General features: G+C 35.3%; 1 protein-coding gene across 1 annotated transcript in view; it reads left to right on the top strand.

The window, feature by feature from the left end:
• DOK6 (docking protein 6) overlaps positions 1-18,053 on the top strand; it is a 241,777-nt gene that overhangs the window by 126,312 nt on the left and 97,412 nt on the right. The window lies entirely within an intron of this gene.

Here is an 18,053-nt window from a genome sequence, read left to right as displayed (position 1 = left end):
CTTGGTGGTTTTGATAAAAGTACTGTGCCATAAATAGCTTCTGGTCCTATGAAACAAAGATATGGAGACTGTTTTGTATAATTCATGCCATAAATTAAGTTAGAATAATTTTTAATCATGTTGTAAGTGTGAAAGTCCAAATGTACTTCCTCTCTTGTAAACACATTTTATTAGAAGGTAAAGCAATAAGACACAACCTATTTTAACATGCCTTCATGCTATCTGCACCTGGTTTTTAAAAATACTGGCCTGCTCTACACTGCCAAAAGGCATTCACATGCAATAATTAAAGGATTACAGAAAACAGGCAGAGAATCTTGATGAGTTTTGTGCATAAAATTTCCTCATATTCTGAGTTGTAATTGGTAGTTTGCAGATGAAGGACTGGGATAACTTCATTAACTGGATGACAAATGAATGTGTCAAAGTCTGGAAAAAATCTCAGGCAGAGAACTTTTCTCTATATTAAATATTTACTATAGATACATATGTGGATATAGAATATAATTTTGCTAAAATATCCATGTATGTGGTTGTAATATGGAGTCATGCCATGAAACAACACATTGTGCTTGATAACGATGAAGTCTACAAGCAAGTTTTATGTCTTCACTTTACATCCATGTTAAACACTGATGTTTGTAGAACAGACTACAATAAGTGTTGGTTTCTGTACATGAAGCAAGGTAATTTCTTACTTTCCACAACATAAAAGGCTGTGGGATTTTATAAAGGAATTTTGCCATCATCACTGTAGTTAAGGTTGCTATCTCCGCATGCCATTCAGGCTTTTAGGTACCTTAATCTGATTTTATTAGGCTGATCATAGTAGTGAATTCTTAACAAAGAGCACATTTGAAGTTGCAGGGATGATGATTCCACTGTTTCCCTGGGAAGCATATTCCACTGCTTTATCACCATTTCAGTGAAGAAATTTTTCCCAGTATCTAATCTAAACCTCCCCTGGTGCAACTTGAAGCCATTTCCTGGTGGATTGTGCCTTACCTCTTTAGGGTTTTTTGACATAATTAAAAGAAACAAAAGTATATCAGGAGTTTTATATCAGGTTGAAAATAGAATGGCATAGTGTGTCTAGATGAAGGTAGAACAAAAGCCTATCTTTTCCATCTTGGTTAGTCTGTCCCATGCATTATACATGTGGTGTTCTTTAATTGAATAATTTGTTATAAGGGCCTCTGCTGTGGTAGGTACTTGGGAAAAAACGTGAATGAGATTTAGTATTTTAAGTAAGGCTTTTTTTTGGTAAAGTCAGAACAAATGGATTCAATTTCTTTCCTAGACTGATACTTTCTAGCACCCATCACTGCAAAATGTAATAGTGTATATTTGTATGCTCTCAAATCTATAACTTCCTGTGTTCTGAAGACTGCAATTTAAAAATTGATTTTTTAAAATGTTCTTGTTAAAGGGAAATTCAAACAAAACGTTTTCCTTAAAAATTCAGGCAGGACTTCAAAGCTGGATCATCAGAGTAGTTATTCTTCCCCAGCCTTTAGGCTTCTGACCCCCATTAACATGATACTACTGCACCTGATGCTGAAATTGTGGATTCTTCAGCAGCCTGCCAGGCAGACAGGCAGATGGGTAGTTTTCTGACAGTGCATTTAGGTCTTGATGCATCTGGATTTACTCAGAAAAGTCTCAACCAGCTCTAAGAATAACACATTTTAGAGCAAATCATCACTTGTCTTGAGACTTATCCCTTAAAACTGTGCAGAAATGTTAGCACTTCGTTAAGGTGTGTCATCTGCAAAGGCTGTAATTTTCATTGCCTGATGATGAGAAGAGTCAATAAAGAATTATTTTTTTGGTTATGTCTTCATGCCTAGATATAACCAGTCTTGGCTGCAAGCCAGCTCCAGTCTGCAAATAGTGCAGCTTTATGTTAGGAAAACGTCAGGTCTTTGCAAATTCCCCGTGCTTCTCATCTGGTTTGCAGCAGAGTCAATCCAAAAACATCATTGCCTGCTCTTACTGGGAAACATGATGACAGATCTGCAAGGAGGCAGGGCATGTTCAGTGGCAATATCCAGTCTGTAGTGTCTGGTAAAAGAAATCTGCACTGCCTCTGTTTCCAATATTCATATCTAGAACACAGAAGATATGTGGTCATATTGTAGTGATTTGACCTTGGCTGGCTGTGCCCACTAAGCTGCTCTCTTACTTCCACAACTCAGCAGGACAGGGGGAGAAGACACAATAAAAAGTTAATGAGTCAAGGTAAGTACAGGGAGTTGTTTGTGAGGTAACAAAACAGGCAAAACAGACTTGGGCTAACTAGGAACCGAGTAGGATAGTGAAAAGCAAAAAAAAAGATCTGAAAACATTTTTCAGATGTTTCACGGCCTCTTCCTTCACAGGCTCAACTTAACTCCTGGCTGCTCCCTGAGCAGCACAAGGGGATGGGGAATGAAGATTGCAGTCAATTCATAATATTTTGTCTCTGCAGGGGTCTGCTCTGGAACATGGAGCACATCCTCCCAATCCTTCTTTCACATTGGTGTCCGCAGGGCTGTTTCTCTCATGTTCTCTTTCCTATCATACATTACCATTCCTTAAATGTCTTTTCACACAGGGACTACCATTGGTGATGGGCTCAGCTTTGGCTGGAAGCAAGTCCACCTTGGAGCTGGCTGGAATTTTCTCAGTTCAACTTTAGGGCAGATTGTGCTGTTTTCTTACAGAAACCACTTCTCCAACGCACCTCACTACCAAAATCTTGCCATATAAACCCAATACGTATATAAAAAATATTACTGTATCAAGAAATTGTTGGCAAGTCTAAGATAATGCTACTGTATGACTCTTTCTTTCCTTTCTTTCTCTCTTTCTCTCATTTTCTTTTGTTTTCTTTTGTTTTCTTTTCTTTTCTTTTCTTTTCTTTTCTTTTCTTTTCTTTTCTTTTCTTTTCTTTTCTTTTCTTTTCTTTTCTTTTCTTTTCTTTTCTTTTTCTTTTCTTCTCCTGCCTTCCATCATTCCTTCATTTCTTTTTTTATTATTGAGACTAGCAGTACTAAGGCTCTCAGGTTTTTAATGTACCTGTTTACTTAGGTTATCACTCACTCTGTCTCCTAATCTTTTCAGTCTTCTCTTTTGGAAACTACTGGTATGGGCCCTTACTGACTTGGTACTAATATGCCAGTGGAGACATACATAGGTGGTGAAATTCTAGACTGTTTCCTTTTTTCCACTTTTTTTTTTCCACTTAAAAAAATTCTCTGAAGCTAATAAAAGATACAATGACTTAACTCATAGCTATTGTGTTTGGGCATATTTCTACTCCTTTCCCTGCAGGATTTGTGTAAAACCCCATTTGATGTCCACAAGTTTGCTAACACTGGAGTGGAATCCAGGTATCAGCTGAGATAAAAAGACTTCTGATCATCTACATGGAATATAGGTCAGATCTCCTGGGATTTGTGAATATGTATCAACTCATAAAATTAGATGATTTCTGCAGTTTCTGACCTCTCCTGAGAACAGCATACATTTAGTGACAGCACAAAAATCATGGCTTTAATTTATAGATTGAGTTTGAAGTATTGACAAATGATGTATGGTTGGCTGAGCCTGGGGAGAGTTCAGTGAAGAACATGATAATTTACTGCTCCAAACCTAAAACACACAATCTATTTTTCATTCTCTGTCACTATTCAGCTTGCATTACATTTGGCTACTTATGGTGTGTAAAGTATATGGGGCTGTTGGCAGCTTAACTGTTTGAGGTCTTTTGAAACACTTCTGTCACTGAATAAAAGCAACCTGAGAAGACTAGTGTGTGTAAAAGAGCACAGAAATTTTTGTGTGCTACTTACGTGCACTTGACCATGTATTCAGCTTTGGATATTCTATTTCACATAGAGTCTAGGCATGGAAACCTTGGGAAAATTTGCTTACATTCAAAAAAATCAAACCAGACCATAACCAAACAAAATAAAGGTAAGCATTCGGTGTTCGCTGTCCATCATCTTCATAAGATTTTGAGAGCTTGCCTCAATCTCAAGTGGTGTCAGCATTAGCACAGCCCCATGGGCTGTTGAGCAATCAGAATGGCCACTGCAGCCAGGGTGATCAGTAAAGCCTGTACATTGGCATTTCACTGCTGTCTAGTTGTTGAGAACCAAAGCAATTTTAAGACTGAACCATGTGTTGGACTGCTGCAGGTATGTAGTGATAGGCAAAGACAAGGTTTTATGTGACTCTTGTAAGATTTTTCTAGAGCTGTCCCAGTTTTTACACCTGCAGAGCAAAGCTGCTTAATGCATTGTCACAGCCCATTCAGTTTTTTAATCTCTCTGCCAATATTTAAGGGGAAAACATATTAAACTATGACTTACTTTTAAGAACATAAGTAAATTAATTTTAAGAAGAAATAACTCCAAATTTCAATAATTCAAGTTGTACACTTCTATATTTTAAAAGACTGCCATGGATATGGTAGATATGCAAATGAATCACCAGTACACCAATTGCAGATATTCCAGTTACTAACTAGTGTATTCCCAGACAGCTGAGATTCCTCTGTTTACAGAAATTGATGATCCTGGGTGTCAGTTCCAAGCAAGACAGCAATAAATTTCTCAGACAGGATTTGTCCTTTTCCCTGGTAAATAAATAAAAATTATTTCCTGTATTAATTTTACTGTATGAGTCAATTTGGGATATTCAACCTTAAATTCTTGGAGTTCTTATTTTAAATAAGGCCAAGAAGCAAATTGTGCTACAGTTGTGCAAAGAAGTTTAATTAAATAATCCCAATGTATCAGTCATAATTGGTGCTTAATGTAGTTTTAAAGGGCTTTAAAAAGTGCCCCAAATATGTTGCTTTTCTTTAAATCAGTATGGCATTTAATGCAATTCAATCTTCTCTATAAGAAGATTACAATGAAGGAGGAAAATAGGAATGTGTTTTCTGTAATTGCAGTTCAAGTACATTCATACAATGTTTTCAAAATCCATACAGATAAATTATCCTGTTTGCTTTAAAAACAGCTTTCTTTTTTTCCAATACCTTTTCTAAAGCAGGTCTCCATTTAAAGTTTTAGATTATTTCAACTGCTTCAAACTGCTTCTAAATCTTTCTTGCAAAATCTGAGGTTAAAACTGAAATTATTCAGTGGCAAACATTCATAGAGAAGCTGTTGTTGCCTTTGAGCGTGTAGTCATTTAGTTAGCTCGGTTTCTCATTTTGTTTTCAAACTTATCAAATAGTGTATTAATGTGAAAATAAGGCAAGTAAGGTGTTAATGATGACAAATGTATTAATTTCCCCCCCTGCTGAAACAGCTACAATTGGTATGAAAAATTTATATAATAATAGAGAAAATGCGTGTTTGAGGACTTTTTTGCATTTTGCTTTAGATTCAGTTTTTATCAATTTCTAAGTGTTCCAGAAGACAAAATAAACATCATATTGGGTTTGAGTTTTGCAGGTGTTTGGTGGATCAAGCTTGCAATGCTGTTTGATGGGTTTTGTTGACCATCTATTGTTGCGGTTTCTACTACAAATCAAGCAGGTTTAAGGTTGCTTCATATTAGATGGAGTTCTTTATTTCTTAATTCAAATTGACCGATCCCTCACTTCATTCCATAGTGAAGTCAAAATCGACAATTCTGTTCACAAAAGTAATGCAAATAATTCCAAATGTGTCCAAGTATATTACTAACACATTCATATAGTGTTCTGGCATATGTTAGGGGGTTAAGATTCATATTCAATAAAGTTTATATGACATGTAGTAGTCCTCTAATGTCTTATGAAGATTAGAGCTTTGAAGTGAAACCTCCATATAAACTGGAATTATGAGGAATCTTGATCTGCTTCTTAAGGATAGAACATTAGATCTATTAATTTTCAGGACAGCTGTACATTTTGAAAATGTGGGAGATTTCTTATTTTTTCAAGAAAAAAGGATCTGTATGTGGACTTAATTTTGCAATGAATTTTTTTAAAATCCAGCAACATAATATTGCTAGTAGCTCTTGTGAGACTATGATTTTATTGGATAGCATTAAGGAGTATTTAGCCTGCATTTTCATGATCATGTAAGACAAAGTTAAAAAACTGATATAAAGTTCCTTGTTTGTTTTTATACCAAAGCCTTTCCTTAAAAATCTGTATAGTTTTAAAGTTAAAATACATATATATTATTGTTATTTTTCTAATAATGAAATAATATTAACTGATCAATTATAAATAATAATTTGTCTATAAACTGGACATATTTTAAAATATTCCTATATTTAGGACAAAATCATAATCTTATTGGCTACCAGAAAAATTAAGCAAGCTTAGAATTAGTGAAGTGGAAAAGGGAATTAAGATCATTTAACACTTTCTAAATAAGAACAATGGCTCACTAAAATAAATTATCTCTGTTTCATAAATGGGAAGTACTTTATAAGGTATCCCCCAAAGGTAGCCCTTTGGAGTGCTGTTGGAAAACAACCAACTCCATTTCGGAATGGTACTTGCTCAGTGATAGTGTGAATTTGGCTGTCTCTTTACAAAGTTATTCACTGGCCAAACCTCTCAGTAGTTTAGCATTTGGTTTCAGTTTCAAGGGGGGAAAAAAATGAATCCTGTGTCTGAAGTTTATATTCCATAAATAAAACATGAAGTCAATATTACATCTGTTACATCTGTTACTGTCAATTTTGACTGGACCTAGAAATTCAAATAATCAAATCAGAGAATTTGCTGTGGATTTATGAAATAACTATGTCTAATAAATGTAAAATTAAAGATAATTTGAATGTGCTAATAGATAAGCCTCTAAATAATTGGTTTAACCTGTCTAGGAAGACAGGTGTGTGTTAAGTATGTTCCTATAGAAATGAATCCAGTTAGAATGGCAAAATATCTTACTATATAGCTTCTGCTTTGTATTTTAAACATCAACAATATTAGGATGGTTTGTTCAAATGTTTAAGGAGGTTAGCCTAAACCTTGCTATAGCTTGCAATCACCTTGCTGAAAAAATAAGAATGGAATTAAATAGACAGCCTGACATTTATCTCTGCTTGTTTCTCTAGTAATGGAAATGAGTTAATGCAGAAAACTGAAAAAGCCAGTGTAATTCCAAAATGTTGCTGCTCAGTGACTGTGAATCTTTTCCAAGTTTTGTACAACTAAAAGTCCATGACATCTGTGTGGTGCAAGAAGCAGTGCTCCTAGCATATGTCACTGAATATAGCAGCACTGTCCTGCTAATAAATGCCGCCCTTGCTGCTGTATCATCATCCTCACCAGCAATAAGGTAGAAATCAGCAATATTCAGATATGTACCTAACCCCTACCTTATGTTTGTCTGACAGTATTTTCAGGGTGTGCTAGGTATAAATAGTTTTCTTCTCATATGGCATTTCATATTGACAATCATCCTGGTTTTTTTCTGGGAAGAGTTTATTATTTCTGGGAAGTGTGTATTATTTGTCTGTACAAATATGATTTAGGTGAAGATATAGTTTACTATGGTTAAGAACCAGCTGGAAAGAAACTCTAAAAATCATATGTGTCATGAACTAGTCCTTCAAATACAATGCCCTGCTATGCATTTCTCAATGTCTGGATATATCCTTGGGTTCATATCCTATCAATATGTGTAATTTTAATTAAAATGTAGAATTGATTATAATAAGAATATATATTGTAAGACAGCAATCTAAGTGAAAAGACCTAACATCTTAATATCTAAAGGCTAATTTATAAAGTCTATGATCATGGTAGGAGAAAAGTGAGGAGGAAGAAGTTGGAAGGAGAGATGTATGTTTCTGCATGTTATTATGTTGATTTACTTTATAGGCAGTTTGTAACTGCATGCCTGCTAAGTTAAGAAAATGGTGGAAGCCCATGAATTATGAGATTTTAAGTAATTTTATTTTTTTAAGGTTGTCACAGCTATAATTATAATCTCCTTTGTGAATCAAATAGCTGACAGCATGTGAAAATTTGTATGTATGTTGATGAAGGCTATTTTGAATTCTAAAGAGTATTATGAATGCTTTCTTTAGTGGAGGTCATGATGGAAAAACCAGAGATTTATAACTCTAGGTAGCATATTTGTAAAAATCTTTATTCAGATTTGGGAGTTTGTACTTATAAACCTTATACATGTATTTATGGATATAAACTTTGGGCTTCATGAGGGATCAAATCAAGGGAGTAAATGAAGCTGTCATTTTTTTCTGATGTAAAAAGAAAAGGTTTCTCTCTTTCTGGCTCAGTAAAGCGTTACTTCTCCAAAATGTCACTGTCATTTGTATAACAAGTTTTTTTCAATCATGCTTCAATCTATTATATTGCAATACTAGTTTTGGGCATGGAAACTGATTCCTTTATTATATATGTTATCATGATTCTATGCAAAGGTACATGTTAGGTTTTATTGTGAAAATATAAAGAATAATAATTGTCTTCCTGCCTTTATCCAATTCAAGAACAAAAAAAAAAGGACAGAATTATGTATATAGTTGCTCTTTATTACTTGCTTGTTATTATAATCTCATTGTAACACTGTGATCCAGGAAAAAACCCCCTAAAGTCATACTTATTTGTTTTGATTAAATTAATAAACCCCTGCTTACACTCACCACAAAATCGAGAGGCACTTTTTTTCTTTTTTTTTAAGGCAGTGGAACTTTGGAGGAGGCCACTCCAAGCAGAAGGAAGAACAACATTTAAGTCAGCCATTTTCTCATTTAAAATCATTAATGCAGAAAATAGGAAAGGCATATGGCAGCATAAGAATTATAATTTTGCCCATCAGTTAAATGTGCTGATGGTGCTGAGTAACTCCTCTTCAAATGACAGTGATCAATTTTCTCATCCCTACCATTAAAACTCATTTCTCTGTAGAATTTTCTGGATTGCTTTCTCCACTAAAAGGTAGCAGGCACGGATTTGAATTTAACCTAAGTCATGAAAAATTGGAATCTTTTGCTTAGAGTCTCAGTAAGGAGCACAGAAGACCAGTCTTTGCCAGTGTGTGACTTCATCTCCTCTTTAAAGGAAAGGATAACCCTTCCCCTCCCCTCTAGTTGTGTGTGTGCCTAAAATTCACTTCACAAGTAAGCTGTTAGTCGGCGGTTGATCACCAGTGTGCATTAATTACAGCTGCATCTTCTGTAAATGCTGTTTCTCACTGTAATCAGCCCCTCTGATTAACAAACCTAAATCCTAATCTTTTGCTGCAGTTCTTGGTTTGTACGGATCAAAATATTAAATTTAAACAGTTTTTATACTTTCATGGTGAGTTGTTTACCCTTAAATAAAGATGAAAGATTTTAAATAAAACGATCTTTCATCTGTAAGTCTCCAGTTAACATGCCTTAAACCATTTCAGCAGAGCTCTTGAAGTTTCCAATGATTTTAATCTTGGTGCTTTCTGTAAGATTGCATTCATCACAACTTATTTTCTTGGAGAAAAATGACACATAATTGAAGATGGATCTATTTACTGTTTTTCTGGTTCAGCAACATGGTTTTTCTGTTCTGAATCTTAGAAGTCTACTGAATTAAAAAAGAAAAAATGTCCTATTAACGTAATGAAAGTATGGATTATGAGTTTCAGCTTCAAGCAACTGTATCTTCTCAGGTAGTCATTTGTGTCTCTTATTGATCATGATGTAGAGATCTCAGTGGTATATAGTAAAAGCCCAATAATCAAAAATATTTCAGATACAATTTTTTTTAGAAGATTGTTGTTTACAGGAGGTTTTACCTGATTGGAAAGCCTGAACTTTCATAAACATTCAAAGAATGTCTCTTTTCATTAAATATTCTCTAATTTAAATAATGTTTACATGTATCAAATGTAAAACTCCACTTTAGACTGGGAATAAAAGGTACAAGTTTAAAATGAGAGTAAGAAATTGATAATGAAGAAGTAATCCCCTTTGGGTTTAAATTCTGTAGATGTGAAATTTGAGAAAGACTTTTCTAATTATATTTCCTTTGGTACTAACTCCAGACTATGAACTTTTAAGATTTATTTCTTTGCAGTAACACCACATTAAAACCCCCCAAGAATAAAGTGGAAGACACAGAGTCATTTTGAGCTAATACTTTGTTGTGCCTCAGAGTAAAGTTTTATGCAACTGAGAATCAAGTAGAGCACATACTGCATTATGATCTTACAGATGAATTCAGTCAGTAATTGCTTTCAATGAGTTTCTTTACACTTCCAATGCCATAAAAACCTTCTTGACTGTTGCAGTAGCAAGGACTCACATCTTCAAAACAATAGAGTTTGGGGAAAAAATTTTGCATTTACTGGACACAGAAAGAAAAAAAATATATTCTTTTAGGAGGTTTATTATTATGAAAGTCATGTATAGTACCATGCAGGAAAAAAATCCTAACCTCTTTACATTAGAAGAGGGCAACAATAACACTGCCCTCTGCGCTCAACCAAAATTGCACAACTTTTAATAAATCTTAAGTATTCATAGCTTGAGGTCTTGCTTTAATTAGGTGTGTTTGGCCAAAGAAAAGGGAGATTGCAAAAACATCCAAGTGTGTTACTTACTGTCTGCTCCTACTGATTTAATGCAGAAGATATTCAGATGGCTGGAGTGAAAGTCATATGTTCAAAGGCATAAGGGCAATGAAGCATGTAGTGGAAATAGTATGCAGTTTTTCTTCTGTTTATTGAAAATAGTCCTTTTCACATTGATTTTGTAAAGAAAACTAATACTCTTAAAATTATTTATCTAATCTAACAATATTTCTGATCTACAAGTGACAAAATTTGCCAGTACTTCAAAAATAAAACTGGATATTTAACGTATTGAAAAAGAAAAGTGAAATGAACCCTAGGATTTGTAGCTGTTTATTTGGGTATTGGATTCTTTTACTAGACCATAACATAAACTCTTGAAAATGGAAAGGAGGCATACTTTACATTTGCACAGAAGGTATTAAATTTCCCATTCATTTAAAAACCAGCACTATACCTTTCCCAAGAGGAATAAAAATGCTGTGGGAGTAGACTAAATCTGAAATACTACCAATTTTTAAGATAGAAAAGGGCTATTGCTGACTGCCAGTAATGGGGTAGCAGCAAAAGTTGATGTGAAAGCATCCACTTTGTGTTATGTTCCTGGTGACAGACCCTTTTTTGGACACTTGACTGATGGTGTTTATGCCCTTCCCACTACTGACATGCTGCCTGAGGTTATTTCACTTTCATGCCATTGCAATTTAACATTAATAACAGTTGAAACAGGTATGAATTGACAGTCCTAGGGAACTGTATAATTCCCATGTCAGATTCTTGTTACTGGCCCATTAGTTTCAGACAGAATGTAAATGTTTCTTCTATGTTTAGGCAGGTTTTCATAATTCTTTCTTTCCACTTTAAAGAAAGTTTGAAAGTTAAAGAAAGTTTAAATTGAGAGTGTAATTTTGCCAGGCATATTTTTGGGTAATGATGTTGGCTCACTGTTGGTCTGTTGGACTTACTAACACTTGATAAACATTTGTGGTATAATGAGAGCCACTAGTCTCCAGCGTGAAGTAGAATACATAATTTTTAAGGATACTTATTAAATCTACCCCCAAGGACTAATTTATCCACTGAATCACATTTTCTTCCTGGAATGGCATCATTCATTTCTGTAGGACTAATCACAGACTAAGGTGATATACGCTTCTTTTTAATAGCAGAAATTGCCATTTTCATGGAGAAAAAGAAGGAAGACAAATTTCCTATAGTTACATTAGCAGTAGTATGGAGCAAAGGAAATTCCTTCCTTGTAGCCTATTCATTTTCCCATATACTCTCCATTTTTCAAACAAGTTGTCAGAGTTCTGTTTCTGTATGAAAACTACTTTCTCAAGCAGCATTGCACATGGAGAACTTTGCTTCTTGCTGCTTTAATGGACAAGAGTTTAATGGACAGTTACATCAATATGACAAATCTTTTAAAATACTTTTTTTGCCTTCAAAATTATTGACTTAACACTGTGCATGTTTATATTATAGACAGGACAATAGACAGACTAGTAGATGAGTGCTGGTTATATGAAACTTCTTATCAGACCTGCAGAAACAAATGGGGTTTTTTCATGAAAATGTCAGCTTTGATATATCTTAATAAATACAGACATATACAGCTGGCTATTTGCAAACACAAGTACATAATTAGATTAATTATCAGAATCTCGTTCTTGATAAATCTTGCATCTCCAGATAAGTGTGGCAAAAATGTTTTAAAAGCTAATAAATGTCCTTTGGTAATTATTGCAATTAACTGTACTGCCCTTATGCCAACTCAAGTTTAAAATAGCAAATAATTGGGAAAGTTTCTTTTTGTATTTTTTTTGTATAGTACTTATCTTCCCTCACTTAAAAAAAAGTGCATTAGCAAAATGTACCAATTGATAAAGTATAAAGTTACAGAGTATGTTCATATTCTGTAATTTTCATTTATCTTGATTAATGCATTTTCAGTATTTGTTCAAGGAAAAAAATAATGCTCAAATGAAAAATTATACCATTCAAACTAATGGTATAATCAAAAATATGTATGATTTTTAATAGCTGTTATTCATTCAACAGTAAGGGTGTTATCATATTAAAATGTGGAAATGGCAAGTTTTTTAGGAACTTGACTCACCAAGAGTATTCCCAAAGAACATTTTCAGGCTTCCTTTAACATGTTTATACTGCCAGAATATCTAGCATTTTCAGTGAGTTAATATCATTTAACAGTGTATGTGGTTTTCCATATATAACTTTCCTTTGTCTTGTGGTTCAATGATTTACACTTAAGTAATAGCAAAACACTTTACTCCAGGTGAAATATTCAATAGTCACCATTCAAGAAAAATACGAGAAAGTTTCCTTAGAAGTAGTATTATTATTTGAAACACGAGGAAAAATTCTATATATGAGTCCCACATGTCATAAAATACCTTCAAATAAAAAATAATTTTAATAAACTAGTTGCTCTCAGAGTTGCAGCTCATTGTCTCTGTTCCTTTCTACTTAAAAACAAATTTAAGTCCACATACAGAGTGATTTTCTCTTCTTTGAAAATAAATAGAATTTGTGTCCCCTTCTTTGCTTCCCAGCTATCACTTAATGAAAATTTGCCAAATTCATGCATAGGCAGTGTTAATCAGTAATACATTATTATACAAAATAAGCTCTATCCCTCTGTTCCTCTGGGCAAAGATATGAAATAGCCACATAGCTTTAGATTTGTATCTGTGTTTGGGTTTGTGTGATGTGCTCAAGTAAAAGTACCCGAAGTAACAGAGTCATGGTTAGATAACATATTTTAAATATTTATAAAATCAAATTATTTTCAAATCATCAAAGGATGATCTATATCCTGATAAAGGATAGATGTTTTTAAGGTATTATTGATTTTGATAAGAAATTACATGCCTGCAGGCAGTAGTATTATTTGCTAATGAAAAAAAATAAGATTAAGTTACTTCATATATTTTATGTGGTACAGTATAAAGCACATCAGTCCTGTGGGAATTCTATAATATTTTTTTTTTATTAACTTCTAATTAAGCCTGAGTGATTTTTAGAAGAGATAAGCTGCCACATTTTTCAGTATCATCTTTCTTTCTTGGTAGAGAATATCAGGTCTCCAGCCTACTAATCTAGCCAGCAAAGATCCTCCAGTTTCATTCAGGGTAACAATATTTAGTTGGATTTATGCCTCTTATAGACGTCATTGAGAAGGAAGAGCTAAACAATTTGTACAGAAAATACATAAAAATGTTCCAGAAAATAAGAAACTAACATCAGATTTATACTGTTTGACATCAGGTAAAACATGAAGATGTGAGTGAGGTTTTTTAATTTGCACAAGGGCTATGTTTGTCATCCCCCTCTAATATAGCACACATGCTATTTCCAGCCTTAATTCTTAACCACATCACTTTCTGTGGGCTGCATGAGAAGGGAAGAGGCATGTCCCTAGGAGGTGCATATAAACTGAGCCCTATTATTTACAAATTCAATAAACTGATGCTTATAGTGATGGAGTGGATCTCCCAGAATGTCGGGCACTGGGCTGAGCAGGAGGGGTCAGGGCTTTATCTCAGCCTAGAGGTGTCCAACTGTGCTGGCAGCTTGTGGTGGTGGGAGATGGAATGCTGCTGTAGGATTGTGCCATGTGAACACAAGGAAAATGTGAAAGAACATGAAGTTACCAGGATTCAGAAGGTGTTTGGTTAAGTCCACACACAAAATTCTTCCTAAGTTAGGAGTGTGATAACAATCTCTCCTTTAGCCTTAGAGATCTAGAGGATCTGGAGGCCAGATAGAAAGAGATCTAGAGGGTTTCTGTGGACAGCGCACTTGAAATGCGCCCATTTTATGTTTCATTGCCACTTACCCCCTCTCGGTAGAGAATGTTGTGTACAATGATTTCTTTTAAAGTGTAAGTAGCAGAAGAACACTTTTACTATGACAAATTCCTATCTCTAACACAATTTGCTGACATTATTTCATCATTGCTGTTGTATCCTGTGGTATCACCTATGTCCAAGACAGTGGTCAGACTAGGTACAGCAGCACCACTGTAATCACCTGAGAGCTGAAGCAGAAATGACACATAGCCTCAGGCACGACCTAGAACTCAGATCAGCTGCAGGAAAACATTGCCAATAGCAAGTTGAGTAGCAAGTTTACAAATTTGTTGCCAGTAATGTTTCTCGTGCAGTAAACAGTGCCTATTTAAGGTCGCCCATCTCTTTGCATTTTATCTCAGCTCATGAGATTTGTATTGTAGAATTTTATAATTAAATAACAGTAAAGATAAAAATGCAGGTATTTTGATTTTATTTATAGCTGTGAAAGCATGCTTTACAATTTATCATTCAGTCCAGGAATTCAGTTATCTTAAGAAGAAAATAAATTTTTCAGTGACAAGTACCAGTTACGACTAAAAACTCTGCATTTGCCACCAATAAATCTAATCTACATGCATTAAAGAGGACAATTTTGCTGACACTTCTTTATTACTTGGTTCCACTGTAATATTTCATCCATTTCAGTATATGCATGTAATCAAAATAAAGAAGTAACTGAGATGCCTCTGTTTTCTGACATGGCATTCTTAAAGATTGCTGTCATGACACATTTATTTGCTGTAAATTATAGTAAATAATTTTTTGTATCATAAATAGTATTTAATTTGTTACCCAGAGACACAAGATATTCCATAGACATTTTACAAAAGAATGGTAGGTTGCTTTATTGATGCACATGGTGAAAGGAGAATCAAGGGTTTGCTTTTGAAAAGTAACAACTCACCTGCTCCTAAAAAAAAAGTTTCACATGTCCATCAAGGAAAAGGTTGAAGGCAATTCCCTGCCAGTAAGCAATAGCTATCAGAATGCATTAGGCAGGACTAACTCATACACTACCTTCATACCCATGACCTTCAAGACACATTTGTAGATAACAATGATTCTTCTGACAGCAGACACAAATCCTCACAGTTCTGTGGGCAGATATTTCAGTTCTGCATTGAAACTATATTTCCCATAGCATCAAGTCAATCATTTCTGTAAGACAGAAATTTTGAGTTATGCAGCAGTACAATGCATGCCAGAGCCTACACTTTGCAAAATATAGCCATGATCTTATAACGCTCGTACCAAGATAAGTTTCTTCTGTATGGCAGTTGGAGAATGGTCTAATCTGGGCCCAGTCATCAGTGTCTGGCAGCAATAAGGCAGCAGCTTGAAATAAACTGCCAGCTGAACACTCTGAAAGGAGGTTTCTGCATCCAAACTTTCAAGACCTAGATGTTCCTGTAAAAGAGATTAGTAAGTAGATTGTGGAGACAAAACAAGGACACATAGAAGAAACAGCTTCCTAGAGCACTTCATTTGTTTGTTTGTTTCCAGAAACATCTACTGGTAATTTGGTGTGAGAATACATATAAGTTGAATTTGCAGCTTTTACAGGAGTCCTCTTTTGAATATATATTGATGTTAAACTGGATTTATGGGATTACCAGTGTGTTTCACTTTCTTGTCAGATATTTGTAATATTAGAAAGGTTAGATAAATGTTTGTTTACCATCATCTCATTCTACCTTAACAGTACAAACCCTTTCAGTCTGGGTGCAAGCATAATGGAAATAACTAATAAAATGAAGATTTTGTAAAATACATAAAATGTTATATCCTGGCCACACTCCAGGAAAAATTGCAGGCTTTATATAGAGCTATACATTCTGTCAGCATATATATTGTTCTGTGACACAGTTGAGGCAGAATAGAAGCCAAAAAACCCCATGGGAGCACTTGCTGAGATTTGCACTGTCACCTTTGTGCTACCAGCTTCACCCATGGACTGCCCTGCCTTTATCTATAACTGGAAGCAGATGTTGGGTGACTCAATGGCACCTCAACTCTCTTACCTGTGTGCTGGTGCCCTCTCCCATGCCCCATCCACATGCTGCCAGAATAGAGCAGTGTGGCTTGGGGTCCAGTTCTGTCATCTATGTCCCTGGCATGAAACCGTCTCCACGGTAAGTGGGATTTATAAGGCGTGGCTTCAGTTCAAAAGACCTCACAAGTATCCAAGGAAATGGCAAATGCTGAAAGAGGGGAAGGGAAAATAGACGGGAAATTGTTTCATGTATGAGTAGAATAATTTTGGAAGTAGGTGTTTGAACAAACTCATCTTCTTTCTTTTAAAAGCTGTAGAAATTTAGTGCCGTCTAGAGATAAGCCTATCCTCTACTTATTCCATCAGGGAGGATGCATCCATAGCAATGTTGAAAAACCAATGTCCTGTTACCTCAGTATTTTCTTTTCACCTCTGAAGCTAAATGCCATCTGTATGTTACTGACATAATGTTCTGTTTCTTACCACTAGAAGGTGAGGATGTTATGAGAAGACCAACTTTGGGAATCAGTGTCCTAAGACAAAGACTGCAAAAAAGCAGGAAGGGTTAAGGGACACCACTTTCCTCACAACACTCTGAAGAAGCACCCCCAAAATCTTGTGACAACAACTATATTTGGTTCTCAAAAATTCCAAAATAGGCTCTGTTATTTCAGCTGTTTGACTGACTGGGAACTTAGTCAGCTGATAGCCAGAATAACTCAGGAACTGTATGGATCTGTTTCTGGATTATTCAAGACGCTGAACAAAAGAGAGTGTCCAAAGGTTCTTGGAGACCTGGAACTGTGTGCCTGTCTCCCTTTCTTGTCCAGCAAATGTTTCTATGAGATCTGTGTCTTATCAGGCAAGGATTTGAGGACTGTACCAATTAGGCTTAGAGGAGTTTATCTCATAAAAATATCTCACTAATTCCAATGATTCATCATCACTAACTGCTTTGGGGCTTGCATGCAGAATTTTTCTCTCTCCCAGTTTCAGCAGTACATTGGAGAGATTGTCACAAAATTATTTTCCTAATGTCCCCAGTAAAAGGACTGGAAAAACTGGCAGTTTAATGCAAGCATTTCTAGATTACTGGAATCCCTCACAGTTGAATATGATCAGATAGACACTGACTGTGACCATGGATGCTCAGTGAGTGCATGGTGCTGAGCCTGCTCTCCTGGAACTCTCCCTTAGGTGAAGGCTTTCCTGCAAATAAAAGACAGTCAGGGTCGTGGCATGATTTTTCTTGGTTGTAGTTTCACACTGTGTTAGCTCCAGCTTGGGATGATACATGTTTGACCAATGCCAGGGATTTCACAGTGTTACATTTGGGAAGTGGATAAGATGAAGCTGAAGTTGAATTGGAGGATGTTGTGTTGTGTGTGGGAATTGTGCCTTGTGGAATCCACATTTTGGTGGACTGGCAGATGCAGAGCTCTCATATTGTGTCAAAGGGAGAGTCAACTCAGAAAGGACTGGGAGATTTTCAATCTTCTTATAAATGTTTCAACTAATGCCCAAGTTGCCCTGAGACCAAAAGAAGGTGAACAGAACTGAAGAAATTAATTATTCAGAATACCTTGGCAGGCATAGTCTTTCACTACAGCAGAGAGAGAGAAGTTTGGCATTTGAAGAGCGTTTTATAACTATTTTTCC

The sequence above is a fragment of the Melospiza melodia genome, chromosome 1, assembly GCF_035770615.1.
Source record: "Melospiza melodia melodia isolate bMelMel2 chromosome 1, bMelMel2.pri, whole genome shotgun sequence".
NCBI classification, from domain to species: Eukaryota; Metazoa; Chordata; class Aves; order Passeriformes; family Passerellidae; genus Melospiza; species Melospiza melodia.
The sequence above is the reverse complement of the archived record's forward strand: the minus strand, read 5'-3'. Positions and strand labels throughout refer to the sequence as shown.